This window comes from Lycium ferocissimum, chromosome 5 (genome assembly GCF_029784015.1).
Source record: "Lycium ferocissimum isolate CSIRO_LF1 chromosome 5, AGI_CSIRO_Lferr_CH_V1, whole genome shotgun sequence".
NCBI classification, from domain to species: Eukaryota; Viridiplantae; Streptophyta; class Magnoliopsida; order Solanales; family Solanaceae; genus Lycium; species Lycium ferocissimum.
This window is the reverse complement of record NC_081346.1, coordinates 46,152,628-46,166,672: the sequence shown is the minus strand read 5'-3', so window position 1 is coordinate 46,166,672 and position 14,045 is coordinate 46,152,628.

The window sequence follows — 14,045 nt, the reverse complement described above, 5'->3', positions numbered from 1 at the left end:
TGCGATGTGCTGGTTTTAGTTTTAGGTGATAATTCATCACTATGCCACTTTCCTGCATTAACACCTCTTCAAAAAAGTTTTGAACTTGGCTCATGTATAACTTGTTTGCTTGAAATTGCTTGGTTTTCCCTCATGGGCTAGTGGAACTACTCTGTGACACTCTTGTTTTTTAAATTTGTTGACAACTGGCCGTGAAACTGTGCATTATAGAGAACTTATGATTGTTTTTTTAGTCCTAATTGGTAACTAAATACTTACGTTTGGAATTGTGGCATTTGTTGGGTAGACTTGAAGTTTTCTGTGTGATATAATTGTGGTATTTGGGAGTTGATATCAGCTGAGTATATAGTGTATATTGAGGTGTATAGAGGGTATGCCCTTCATGGGTTTTTCTCTCTATTTTTAGTGGGTATATCAGTGGTATATTATGTATATTACCGTCTTACACTTAGAAAATTTTAAGAGGAAGACAATTTTGGGCCATAATTCTGGGTCTATCCTTAGTCTTGGTGATCCGATAAGTGTTATATTTAGCAATTGATGGGCTTTTGCATAAATTGTCTCCTATTTTACGAGTATAATAATTATGGGTTTGGCCCTAAAGCATTGTAATTCATTTTTCGGCTTTGTAAATTTAATTATCATCCTCGGCTATTTTACTAATATTATGCATATCTATTTGTTATGATTACCCATATACGTTGGTGGGTCCATCGAGGCCCACTAACATTTTTAGATCGAGTCTACTCCTATCATGGATGGCATAAGCATTGGAACGCATTATTGGAGCGGAAAATATTAATTCGTGCATTTTTCTGTTGAGCTTGGTCGGCCCAACTCCCTATCCTATTCCTTTTTGTATTTCAATTCAGTTTGTGTATGATTTATTGAAACCTTTAAAATTATCACATATTTAGAGTCGCAAAAACCATTTTGTGAGAACTCAAAAACTGACTTAGAAGAATTCTTGTGAAAAATGGCTTTTTGGACTAATTATACTTGCATAATTTTGAGACATCTTTAAATTTGAAAATAATGATTTTTTGGGACAAAAATTGACGAACTTAACCAATTTTTCAAAAACAAAAATGACCATAGACTCGTGGACTATCGGACCGTTTGGACAAGATTTGGACTTGGACTATTTTTTGACTATCTTAGACTAAAAAATGACTAAAAACCTAAAATATAAAATATGGTCAAAATATGGATAATAATAGTATGCCATAAACGATTTTTTCTCAAAAACTTACTGAAATCTTTTTAACCTCGGGTGGGCTTACGTAGTGTTCTACTTAGGTTAAATGCCTTCGGATTTTAACCTAGGTATTCTAGTCCGAAACCCAAAACGCCTAATTTTGGGCAAAACTTTACCACTCTTATTTCTTGAAAGTGTTGTATTTTTGCATAAATGACTAACCTTTTTGTTGCTGGAATCTAAAATAAAAGCAGTTTTTATCAAAAACAATTTATATTCACAAGGCATACTATTAGAACCCGTAGGTCAACCGTATTTTACGGATCCTTAATCTTAGGGGTGCCGAACACCTTCCCCGGGGGATCACCGGAACCCTTACCCATACTTTGGTTTAGATTGGTTTCTTTTAAAATTTAACCATTTCAAATGAACCCTTTCGAACTGGTTTTCCTAACTTACCTATAAGTTAGGTGGAGACTCTAAAACAATATCCATTTAGAGCACCATCCACATAGAAGTATATTTTTTCCTTTTTCTCGGTACGATTAAACCTGTACTTTTCCGGGACACTTTCCTTTTTAAATGAGACAAGTGGAAATCCGAATTGGAAAAAATAGAACCGCTACATCAAGCCGACAACCGGATAACGACATCTCCTTTCATATAGTATCTCAAATGGTGCCATCTCAAAGCTTGAATGGTAACTATCTTTGTAAGAAAACTCTGTCAAAGGCAAGAACCGACCCTAATGATCACCAAGATCAATCATACAAGCCCACATCATATCCTCAAGGACCTGAATAGTCCACTTGGACTAGCCTTCTGCCTAAGGGTGAAAAAACACGTAAACTCCACCCGAGTTGTAAGTAGTCTGATCCGGTGCGAAAAAAGTCAATGTAGTCAAACAGTCCACAATGGCCCAAATAATCACCAAATTTTCCCAAAGTCCATGGTAATCCTTTCATAAAGTCCATAGCAATTTGGTTGCTCACTTAATCCGCCAAATCTTCCTTCAACTTAGTTCAATAGTTTGATTCTCACACATTTGATCCAGCTCCACTTGAAACACCTGATTTTGATTATAACCATAACTCTGAACACGATTGGTTGATTCCACAATTACCTTCATAGTCGCCACAGTTATTTAGCTAAAGCCACAACCCATTGTCAAAACCTGTACCCCTAAGGTACCCTAATTCAACTTATCTTTCTTCCACACCTTCCAAAGTCGTCTTTAGTACCCAATGTTCGTAAAGAACGCATTTTCACACTCCGCAAGTCTAAATCATGAGTCCCTTTGTCCAAAATAATTTGTGCTTGTACTGAGCCAATTCTAAGCATTTTCGTCAAAACTGCTCTTACCCAAGGCCGATTACGCAATTTCCAAATCCCTTAGTTCTGTTTCGATGAGCTGAAACTACTGAGTCAACACTCATCGTCCAATTCTCCTTAATCCTTCAAATAACATACTATGTGCATCATCCTAGTGATTATCTTGTCTTGCCAAATCTGTAAAAATCAACTGATCATCCCAAAGACTTCCCATATCCATTATACCTCCTCAAAACATCACCAGGTATCCGCATAGACCGTTCGAATTCCCCATATAGCTGTCATCAAATAGAGATTATCAAATCTCCTTGTAAACTCCAATAACACTCGGTAAACTTGTCATACCTCTATTCCGAATTGAAACCCATCAATTCTTCAGAAATAGATTACTAGAATAGCCATAGATCTTTCTGATAATATGCCCAAAAGCCACCCGAATTGAAATGAACAGATCTGACCCAGCTAAATTGCACCATTCTCTGAATGTCACCAACAATCACCCGAATTGTTTCCAAATCTTTATAAAGTGAACAATAAGCCTTTCATAAGTCTGTGGTGCCCATTCTAATCACATTTGTCCCTGAATACTCAACCTCGTGTTGCCGTTCCCAACCTCAAAAGCTGAATTTTACCCCAAGTCATCAACTGAGTACCAATGAACTATACCTTATGACTTTAAATCTTCATGTTCGTCAATTCGCACTAGTCACCCAAATATGATAAACTTCATGGAATCAAATTACATCAAACTCTCCTCCTCGTACTTTCACTAAACTCATTCATCACCTCAAACACTCAAACGTAAGGTCTATGGCCCCATACTTCACCCTTTACAGCTATTAAACCTCTGAGTGCAATACTTTCTTACACCTTTAGTAATTCAAAAGTATCAAATCTTAAAATCCACGAGGCCTACCACGCACACATACTCTCAAGTCATTCACATTTGAAATACCAACCTGTTACACCCCGTAGTTTTGTGTATTAAGTTTCGAGCTACCTTTCAGGAGGCATATGAGATTATACGAGTTTATCTTATGGTTGTGTGGGTTTAAGTTCATATGATAAGCCCTGGAAGGATCGAAGGGCAAGTGAATCAAGGAAATTAAGTTTGTTAGAACTTTGAAAAAAAATGTGAAGAGCAATTTTGGCCCAAATTGGAGGAAGAATATCTTTTAGTATGCGGGGAGTTTTGAGGCAAAGCAAAAGCCTAAGGCGAAGTTCACGAAGTCTAGTTTCCGACACAACCAGTCGCTCATCGATGCGGTATCGAAGCAAGGAGATATGGACGTTAGAAGCTAGGCTAGTAGGCTAGAAAAACGGTCTGCGCGAACGCGCCAGGGAGTGGCACGAACGCGCAAAAGACAAAGGACCAACGCAGCGCGAACGCACCACTAGGGGACGCAAACGCGCTGAGTAATTTTTAAGTCGGTACAACCCGAGCCTCAGATGTTATAAAAAGGGGTTACCCCCTTATTTTCTCAACCACAACATCCTCTAAGCCACTCCAAACCTCTGATTTTAACGCAAATTGAGTATAATCCCAGGATTCTGGTCCAGACAGCGTACGGTTCTGATTATAAAATTGGATAGTGACGAGTCTTGGCTCAAGCTCAAGCAGGAAAGGGAAGATATCGCAATACTAGAGGGAGTAAGGTATGAATCTCTCCTTAATATTAGTTTCGATTTACTTACGAAGGTGAAACTATTAAACAGTCATATAATGAGTTGGTTAGTTGAGAAAGTTGGAAAACATCGTGTGAGATATTTTATGGAACATAATGGTATTGGTAATGATGTTGTTGATATTGGTATTGTTGTTGTTGTTGTTGGTTGTTGAATTGTGATTTCGGGCTAGGCATATAAACAGGAGAGATGCTGCCCGAAATTCGGCAGATTCTAAATAGAATTAAATTAAGGATTTGAGATGGGCGTATGATTTTGAGCCTAACAATAGTATGAATGGTTTATATGTAGATTTACGAGCTTGGAAGGGTAATCACTGAGTCGCTAAGGAGACCGAAAGGTATGTTAAGGCTAGTTTCTTTCTTTCAAAAGGCATGATTCCTATGTTATGATTCCATACATATTTTTCATAACCTTCTTACTTCCAAAAGTTATAAGTTCACAATCCTTAAAAGCTTCCTATGATACTGAAGATGAGATTTTTTCCATAATGTCCTTATCCTCAAAAGTTAGAGATTCATGATTCCAAGAGTTTCTTATGACGCTAAAGATGAGTATGCTTTATAAGGATAAAGAATATGAGATGTTTTCTATGATGAGCATGATGATGATGATTTTCATTCTAGAAGTTCCAAAGCTTACGATTTTAATACTATTATGAGATCATCGAGTTTATTTCATGATTTTCTTGAATTGCTCATTGTTGTTGGTCTCACCTCATGAATTGTTCCTTTGAGGTGAGATGTAGTGATGATGATTGTTCCATAATATAAATCGGAGGTTACCGACCTTACGTCACTCCGATAGAGTTGTGGCTTTAACTTGGGCTCTCATGCATGCTTTATAATTATGTATGTATTTTAATAACACCGTGCCTACATGGTCAGGCGGTATAACATCGCGCCGCCTAATAGGCGGCCGGGCAGACACACCACTGCAGTAGGCAGCTTAGGCCCCGGACGCGGGCTAATGATGATAACACCGTGCCTAAATGGCCGAGCAGCATAACACCGTGCCTAAATGGCCGGGCAACATAACACCGTACCTATATGGTCGGGCAGCTTATTTGTATATATTTATAATGTTGTTTTGAAAAGTTAAAGCTAGCATGTATGATTTCCGCCCTTAGAGGCAAGCAGATGTACTGGTTATCTCGTTACTTCATGTTACGTTTCATGTTTCTTATTATGATATTATTCATGCCTTACATAATTAGTACACTGTTCGTACTGACGTCCTTTCTAGGATGGGTGACCCTTCTGGGAAGTGTGCTAAGAAGTCCTATAGATTCAGACATAAGAGGAGGATGAGGAACTAGATTAGCTTGAGGGAAATTAGAAGCGTGTGAAACTCACGGTTGGAACCTTTAAATGATTGCGAGAGATAAGGCGGACTGGCTTGGTGAATAGAAAGAAGACGTACTACAGCCACAGAATTATGACAAATTTAAGTAGTATTTGGGATACTTTTTAGGTAAGATGTTAAGAAAAGGTGTACATGATATCTTAAGCGTGGTTACGAAATCAGTAGGTGTGCCCCGATAATCAACGTTGCGATACGTTAAAAGTACTGATTGAGCTGGTTATTGAAGTTTAAGTGGCAAGTGCTTCAGGGCAAGTTGACATTATTTTCTCTAAGGGATAGAATTGGATAAGCTTGACACAATAACATCAGGGAAAAGAAGAAGTGGGTATACAAGGGAAAGAAGAATGGGATGTCCTGAGAAAGAAGAAGTGTGAGCAAGGGAAGTATGTTGCCAAAAAGGGGCCAATTAAGGCTTCCATGAGAGAGAGTTTAGGATGACGGTAGAGGTAGAGGACCACTTGGACGAATTTCAAAAGTAAGAATGCGAAGGGAATAAGGTATGGTAGTGTGGAATGAAAAGACCAGTATGTAGAGCTCGAAAACAGATTTTGATAGGTGGGACTGAAGGGCAGTAACAACGAATAGTAAGGTAAATTAGGGAAGACTAAGAAGGATTTTGCGAAGATGTTAAAGGGTTTCTGGCTTTTGAGAGGTACCCGAAGAGGTGAATGCATAGTTATAATAACATGCCACAGTTACCTCGGAACGAAGAAACCCTTCCAAAAGGATAACTTAGAGATAAAACGGATTTGCACTTCCGAAAGGATATTCTGCGAGCTCCAGGGCCAATGTTATAAAATGGAAAGTGGAGAGGAGCATTAGGAGTAAAGGAACACAAAACCACAAAGGACGAAAGTAAGAAGGATACACTAACGGACTAGTTGCAGGAAGTTGAGCAATCACCAAGGACAAGTGAGAGGACAATAAGTTAACAAAACTAATTAAGAGGCAATATATTAGTGACATGGCATAAGAACCGCTGTAAAGAGTATAGAGATCCGGTAATAAAGGAAATAATGATATACGGGGGATATTTATAAATATGAACTAGCGGTAGTGGCAAAAAAAAAAAAAGATGAAGGCTTGACTAAAAGAAGAAGGAAAAAAAACGTAGAAGGAAAAAAAACGTACTTTGTAAGAATTTCATGATAAGAACCAGAAGCGGCAAGACACTGGAAGGACTATGACGCGTAATTGTGATGCAAATAAGTAGTTAAGGAGAATTGCGGGCAAACGAACTAAGCGAATGAAGGGACGAATCGTGGAAATGGACTATGTGGAATATTAACTTTAATGATATAGTATACACGTAAATCGGAATTTGGAACCCAGAGCAAGAAGAATTTCAAGGATATTAAGAAGATGATAGTGGAAAAGACTAGGGTTGAAGGAGCGAGGTATAATTGGACACTCTAAAAGGGGCTTAATGAATTCCTTTGTCCCCATTAATTCACTAGTCCAGGGAATTACTAGTCATAAAAAGTAGAAGTGGAAAAGACAACAAAGAAGGCATCTGAAGTGGACATAGTGTGCACGGGTACGTCGATCGAATACAAAGACTTCGACTAGCAAAAAAGGGAGGTAAGTTAAGCCATGTGACGAAAGGAATTCTGACATTATAAAGAATCGAGAAATAGGAGAATCGTTAAGGTCGACTAGAGGATTATCAAAGATGATTACTATTCAAAGGTTACTGGTGTATAAGAACATCCCTAAAAGGGGGGGGGGGGGGGGAGGAGCCAACTTAGTCCTAAAATAAATTATGACATTTCAAAATTCCAAGGAAGAAATGTATTAGCGCGAGGAAGCCAAAGTGGAGATGTACTAATATGTCGAGAATGTATCAGGAGAAAGCAGAATCAGATTGGAAATAAGTATATTATGGGGCGGGTATGGAAGAGAAAGTATGATAGGAAAGTAAGGGGACTAACAAGTCAGAAAGAATGATTCTCATTGAAGCGAGATATGATGTCTCTAGGTCGTGGGTCGAATCGCCCGTACCGGAGAAAATCTGGACCGCATCTGAATACACAGTGACATATTCTAAAGGGTAACAAAGAGGATAAGAGAGGTTGGAAGGTCATCCAGAAGAAGAAGAAGAATGAAATGAATACCAAGGACAAGGCGAGTTACGACGAAAGGGAATCTTACCGCGAGAAGAAGTAAGAATCTTAACAAAAAGGGTAATCATAGGCAGTGCGGCAAATTCCAAAAGATAAAGGCTATAGGCTTATAGGCAGTAAGATGGTAGTATCGCCAAGGATTAAGAAGTATCTTACAAGTGGCCAGCTATGCCGAATATGAGAGCATGTATAATAGAACTATATGAACAATCGCCGCGAAGAAGTGGCCAATAAAAATGATATAAGGACAGCGATAGAAATTCAATAAAGAATTAAGGCTTATTGAATGATCACTGGTATACGGAACTCGAGGATAAGGTACCCGTGTTGAAGGAAGTGGTAGTAAAGTACGAGTTTGCTTTAGTTCTATGCTGGTAGGTACATTGCAGGATTCGCGGAGAACAAATTAAAGGAAAAGTTTTAATATGAGTTCGAAGTGATTTGGGGAATGAGTTAGTTTGAACTATGAGTATTAGCTTATCATAAGTATTACCCTACTATAAGGAAATATTATGAGTATACGTATTTAAGAGCTTGTGTTGAGACATCGTTATCGTTTGTGTTGGAAGCGAATTTGAGCGGACCCTCGAGGTAAGTAACTATTAAGAGTAGGGACTCATCAGTAATAAAATACGATTGTAAAGGTAACTGTGATGAGCTTGTGGCGAACCAGGAGGCCTGATCAATAGACCACAAAGAAATGATGTGGTGAGTATGCGAAATCGATAAGTATGAGAAGGGATAGCCTAAACTAGTGCCAAAGAAGTAAGTAAAGGATGGCGCCACAGTTGAACAAGAGAGTTGTCCACCAGCAAGTAAGAAGAGGTACTTACTAATCAACGGTTAGCCATAGAAGTTGCAGGATAGAACCACCCTAATGGAAGGAGAATGATAACCAAGTATTAGTTGATTTCTGATTGCGTACATAAGAACAGAAGGTCATAAAATTTGGGGAAATGATGTAATAAAGAGCTAAGAAGGAACGAGAAGAGGTTGAACAACTGATAGTATAAAGGTATGATGACAGGAGTCCAGGAGAAGGGAAATCACTTCACAAAATCAATAGAAACGTCGTAGATTTATAACCACAACATTCGAGGACGAATGTTTTTAAAAGGAGGGAAGAATGTTACACCCCGTAGTTTTGTGTATTGAGTTTCGAGCTACCTTTCGGGAGGCATATGAGATTATACATGTTTATCTTATGGTTGTACGAGTTTAAGTTCATATGAGAAGCCCTGGAAGGATCGAAGGGCAAGTGAATCAAGGGAATTAAGTTTGTTGGAACTTTGGAAAAAAATGTGAAGGGCAATTTTGGCCCAACTTGGAGGAAGAATATCTTTTATTATGCGAGGATTTTCAAGGCAAAGCAAAAGCCTAAGGCGAAGTTCACGAAGGCTAGTTTCCAACGCAACCAGTCGCTCATCGATGCGGCACCGGAATAAGGAGATATGGATGTTACAAGCTGGGCTGGAAGGCCAGGAAAATGGTCTGCGCGAACGCGCCAGGGAGTGGCGCGAACGCGCAGAAGACCAAGGGCCAACTCAGCGCGAACGCGCCACTAGGGGACGCAAATGCGCTGAGTAATTTTTAGGTCGGTGCAACCTAAGCCTCAGACGTTATAAAAAGGGGTTACCCCTTTATTTTCTCAACCAAAACATCCTCTAAGACACTCCAAACCTTTGGAAACTTCCACCAACTTCCACAAACTAAAGTTTTAACGCAAATTGAGTATAATCCCCGGATTCTGGTCCAGACAGCGTACGGTTGTGATTATAAAATCGGATAGTGACGAGTCTTGGCTCAAGCTCAAGGAAGAAAGGGAAGATATCGCAATACTAGAGGGAGTAAGGTATGAATCTCTCCCTATTAATATTAGTTTCGGTTTACTTATGAAGGTGAAACTATTAAACAGTCATATAATGAGTTGGTTAGTTGAGAAAGTTAGAAAACATCGTGTGAGATGTTTTATGGAACATAATGGTGTTGGTAATAATGTTTTTGATGTTGGTATTGTTGTTGTTGTTGTTGGTTGTTGAATTGTGGTTTCGGGCTAAGCATATAAACAGGGAAGATGCTGCCTGAATTTCGGTAGATTCTAAATAGAATTAAATTAAGGATTTGAGATGGGTGTATGATTTTGAGCCTAACAATAGTATGAATGGTTTATATGTAGATTTACGAGCTTGGAAAGATAATCACTGAGTCGCTAAGGAGATCGAAAAGTATGTTAAGGCTAGTCCCTTTCTTTTAAAAGGCATGATTCCTACGTTATGATTCCATACATATTTTTCATAACCTTCTTACTTCCAAAAGTTAGAAGTTCACGATCCTTAAAAGCTTCCTATGATACTGAAGATGAGATTTTTTCCATAATGTCCTTATCCTCAAAAGTTAGAGATTCATGATTCCAAGAGTTTCTTATGACGCTAAAGATGAGTATGCTTTATAAGGATAAAGAAGATGAGATGTTTTCTATGATGAGCATGATGATGATGATTTTGATTCTAGAAGTTCCAAAGCTTACGATGTTAATGCTATTATGAGATCATCGAGTTTATTTCATGATTTTCTTGAATTGCTCATTGTTGTTGGTCTCACCTCATGAATTGTTCCTCTGAGGTGAGATGTAAAGATGATGATTGTTCCATAATATAAATCGGAGGTTACTGACCTTACATCACTCCGATAGAGTTGTGGCTTTCACTTGGGCTCTCATGTATTCTTTATAATTATGTATGTATTTTAATAACACCGTGCCTACATGGCCTAGCAGCATAACACCGCGCCGCCCAATAGGCGGCTGGGCAGACACACCACTGCAGTGGGCAGCTTACGCCCCGAACGCGGGCTAATGATGATAACACCGTGCCTAAATGCCTGGGCAGCATAACACCGTACCTATATGGTCGGGCAGCTTATTTGTATATATTTATAATGTTGTTTTGAAAAGTTAAAGCTAGCATGCATGATTTCCGCCCTTAGAGGCAAGCAGATGTATAGGTTATCTCTTTACTTTATGTTACGTTTCATGTTTCTTATTATGATATTATTCATGCCTTACATACTCAGTACACTATTCGTACTGACGTCCTTTCTTGTGGACGCTGCGCTCATGCCCGCAGGATCAGGTAGCCAGCCAGACGATCTAGGCCAGTAGGATCTCTCGCCAGCCGCAGTCAGTGCGCTCCATTGATCCGGAGTTGCAGCCTTTTTTGGTATGCTATTTTTGCTATGTAGAGATATGGGTATGACAGGGCCTTGTCCTGTCTTTTATACAGTGTATATTCCATAGAGGTCTGTAGACAGTTGTATATAGGGGGAGCGTCATGTCGCTTTGTGGTCTCTTATTTTATGTATAGTACATGTAGTGGCCATCTCGAGCTGCGGTGTTATCCTTTGCATGCGTGCCTATATATATATATATATATATATATATATATATATATCCATGTGAACCGTTTATCACCGTTGAGGTAGGGCTTATTATATAAATTTTTCAGCAGGTGCTATCATTCAGGTATAAATTAGAAATGGGCCACCAGGTTATTCGGTATATGACAAATACGAGGTTAGGGGTGCTTGGTCAACAGTGGTCAGGCGCTCGTCACGGTCCATGGGTTTAGGTCGTGACACAGCCATACTATCTAACCATCAACACTTCAACACAGTTTACTACCATGGCCAAAGTCTCACCTCGAAATTAGGACTTCAACTTTCAATTGTAGAGATTTCTTCTCATCAATCAACTCTAGATCGTCTATTAAAAGATGCCATGTAACTATCCATCTTGGTACTGCACAAGTTACCTCCTCATCAATCTTTAACCACAAAGTCTCGTTAGCACTTGTCATACATTAAGCCAAATTGTCCACATACTTCCTTCCTCATTCATACTCCTCACTTTTACAGCCAATTTGAATGATATAATATAATGCCACCATAACCCATACACAATTCAAGTAGTTACGCTGCTTCCAATTCAAATCTTATGAACCTTAATCCTCCAAACCCGATAGTGAGATGCCTTATCTTAATTCTTCAGTTTCCATGTTCCATTCAAAATCACTTTTATCATCATCAACCGAAAGTCACTCAAACCAACATGTGGGGTGAATCGAAATACCATGCATCTTTCAAAATAGCTAACCCAATCATGGAGGTAGTAGTAAACCACAATCTTGAGCGTTTAAAGGTTTCCCTTGCCTCACTCGAACCTTAAAACTAAACATTCCTCTAAGAGAAACGCATCACATATACAGTATCCACATTTCTTCTCCAAATCAGGCGCGACAACCGATATCTCTTCAAGTATTTAAATCTTCACACTCATCCATCGCTAGAGTCATTTTGATTAGTCGGTCACTATTCCCCCAGAAGCCTACGACGTAGTCAAACTTACCTATCAATTCATGTTTCCTTATCATTCTCTTCGTAAACAGAGTAGTCTCACAAAATCAACAATCTCATAGTTTCGAAATGACTCATTCTTATCACCATACCCTCGAGGAATCAAGCGAACCTGCAACAGGGCCTTTACTAAAAGAATACACCTAACTATTCCCACAAGGTTCAATCATCCATAGTAACTTTTGCCCGCACAAGCACATCTACCACTTGTGCTCGTCCTATAACTAAATATGATCCATTCGAATTCCTTTCATTACATCCCTGTTTCGTCGAATAACAGAACACTCTTCACACACACCCCAATACTTAGTCCTACTTCCTCATACCTTATCACAAAATGCCATATTTCATGTGTAAATGCTTTCCAAACATCTCTTCATAGCCTTATCGACTATTTCTCTTGTCCGATCAATTGATTCATCCAAGTTTTCCTTTCTCTTTAGAATATTAGTACATGTCCCATCTCATTGCATCCCAAGAACTCTTTATATTATGCCCAAACCTCTCAAGCGTAGTCTTCAAAGCCACAACACTCATCACTTGGTTACGCTAACCGTACCATTTAGAATCGTCAAATCTCATCTCATCATTTGCTATACCATAATGCACTTCCTCGGCTTCCGCGCAACTACCCTCTGAAACATGGCTATCATGTAGTCGCTTGCACCATCACTTCCATTTCGTAGGGATATCATTGAACTAGAGAGTCTGAATCCTAACTCCACCCAACTGAGTTTAAGTCATAGCTGTAATCTGAATCTGGTCACACGTCCTCATCAAAGTGACACATCGCTTACCATACCATGCGACGTCCCATCTAGCTGTTAATGTACGAACTCGAGAACATGTCCTCTCCATCAGTGAGACATTAGAACAATGAAGTATAGACCTTAACCGAATAACATACGCATGATGAATGAAAGAATGGAATTTTCCTAAGTGTCCTATAGCCTCTAGAAGATAAGTATATACCTCTCCGTACCGATTTGCAAGACTTAACTAGACATTGCTCTTGTACTCGTGAGACCGGTGAACCTAAAGCTCTGATACCAATTTGTCATGACCCAATTCATGAGTCATGATGGCACCTACACTATCGCACCGATAGGCGAACCATCCCTAACTCGTCAAGTCATATATAAAATAAAGCGAAAAAGTTAAATACAATTGAAACATTATCCAACAGTCTTAATATAAATATATGAAAATGCGAAAAAATATCTTAGTCTTTACAACTCCCAAAACCTGGTCTGACTCATGCAAGAGCTTCTAATAGAATTTTATAAGTCTTAGATAATACATAAATGAAAAAGCTATCTCGAAATGAAGATGGACAGAATAACATAAATAACAGATCCAGGGCTACAAATCCTATTATAGCTCACCCTAGATCCTGGAGTAGGATAAACTCGAGATCAACCACGAGGCCTGGAACTGGAACTCAAGTCCAGATCGAACCATAAAAAGTACGGCAACAAAGTGTAAAGTAGTACAAAACCACTAATACTCCATAGGTATCATAGGCCGACAACGATCAGATAACGCATATAAGATATAAAGATTGACCACACTGAATAGATCAACCAGAACAGATTTGACAGTTAACTACAGTCACGAAATCATACTTCAAGTAAATGTTCAGAATAAGTATGTAAATCATCAATTAAGCAATTTAAGAATGAAAATGAATGAAATGCAATGTTTTGGCCACTACTCAATTCCGTACACACATATTAAGGGCAATGCCTCATAGTCATGACCTATGGGGGACCCGCGAAGTCCATGTACCTCTCACTACCTTCCGGACCTCGGAGGCTGAGAATCACTCTCCGGCAAAGACCTCAGAGGCTGTAAATCATACTATGTAATCTCAAATCAAGTCCTTATTCCTTTCCCGGCCTATCCATCCATATCATTTCTTTTTTGGCCAC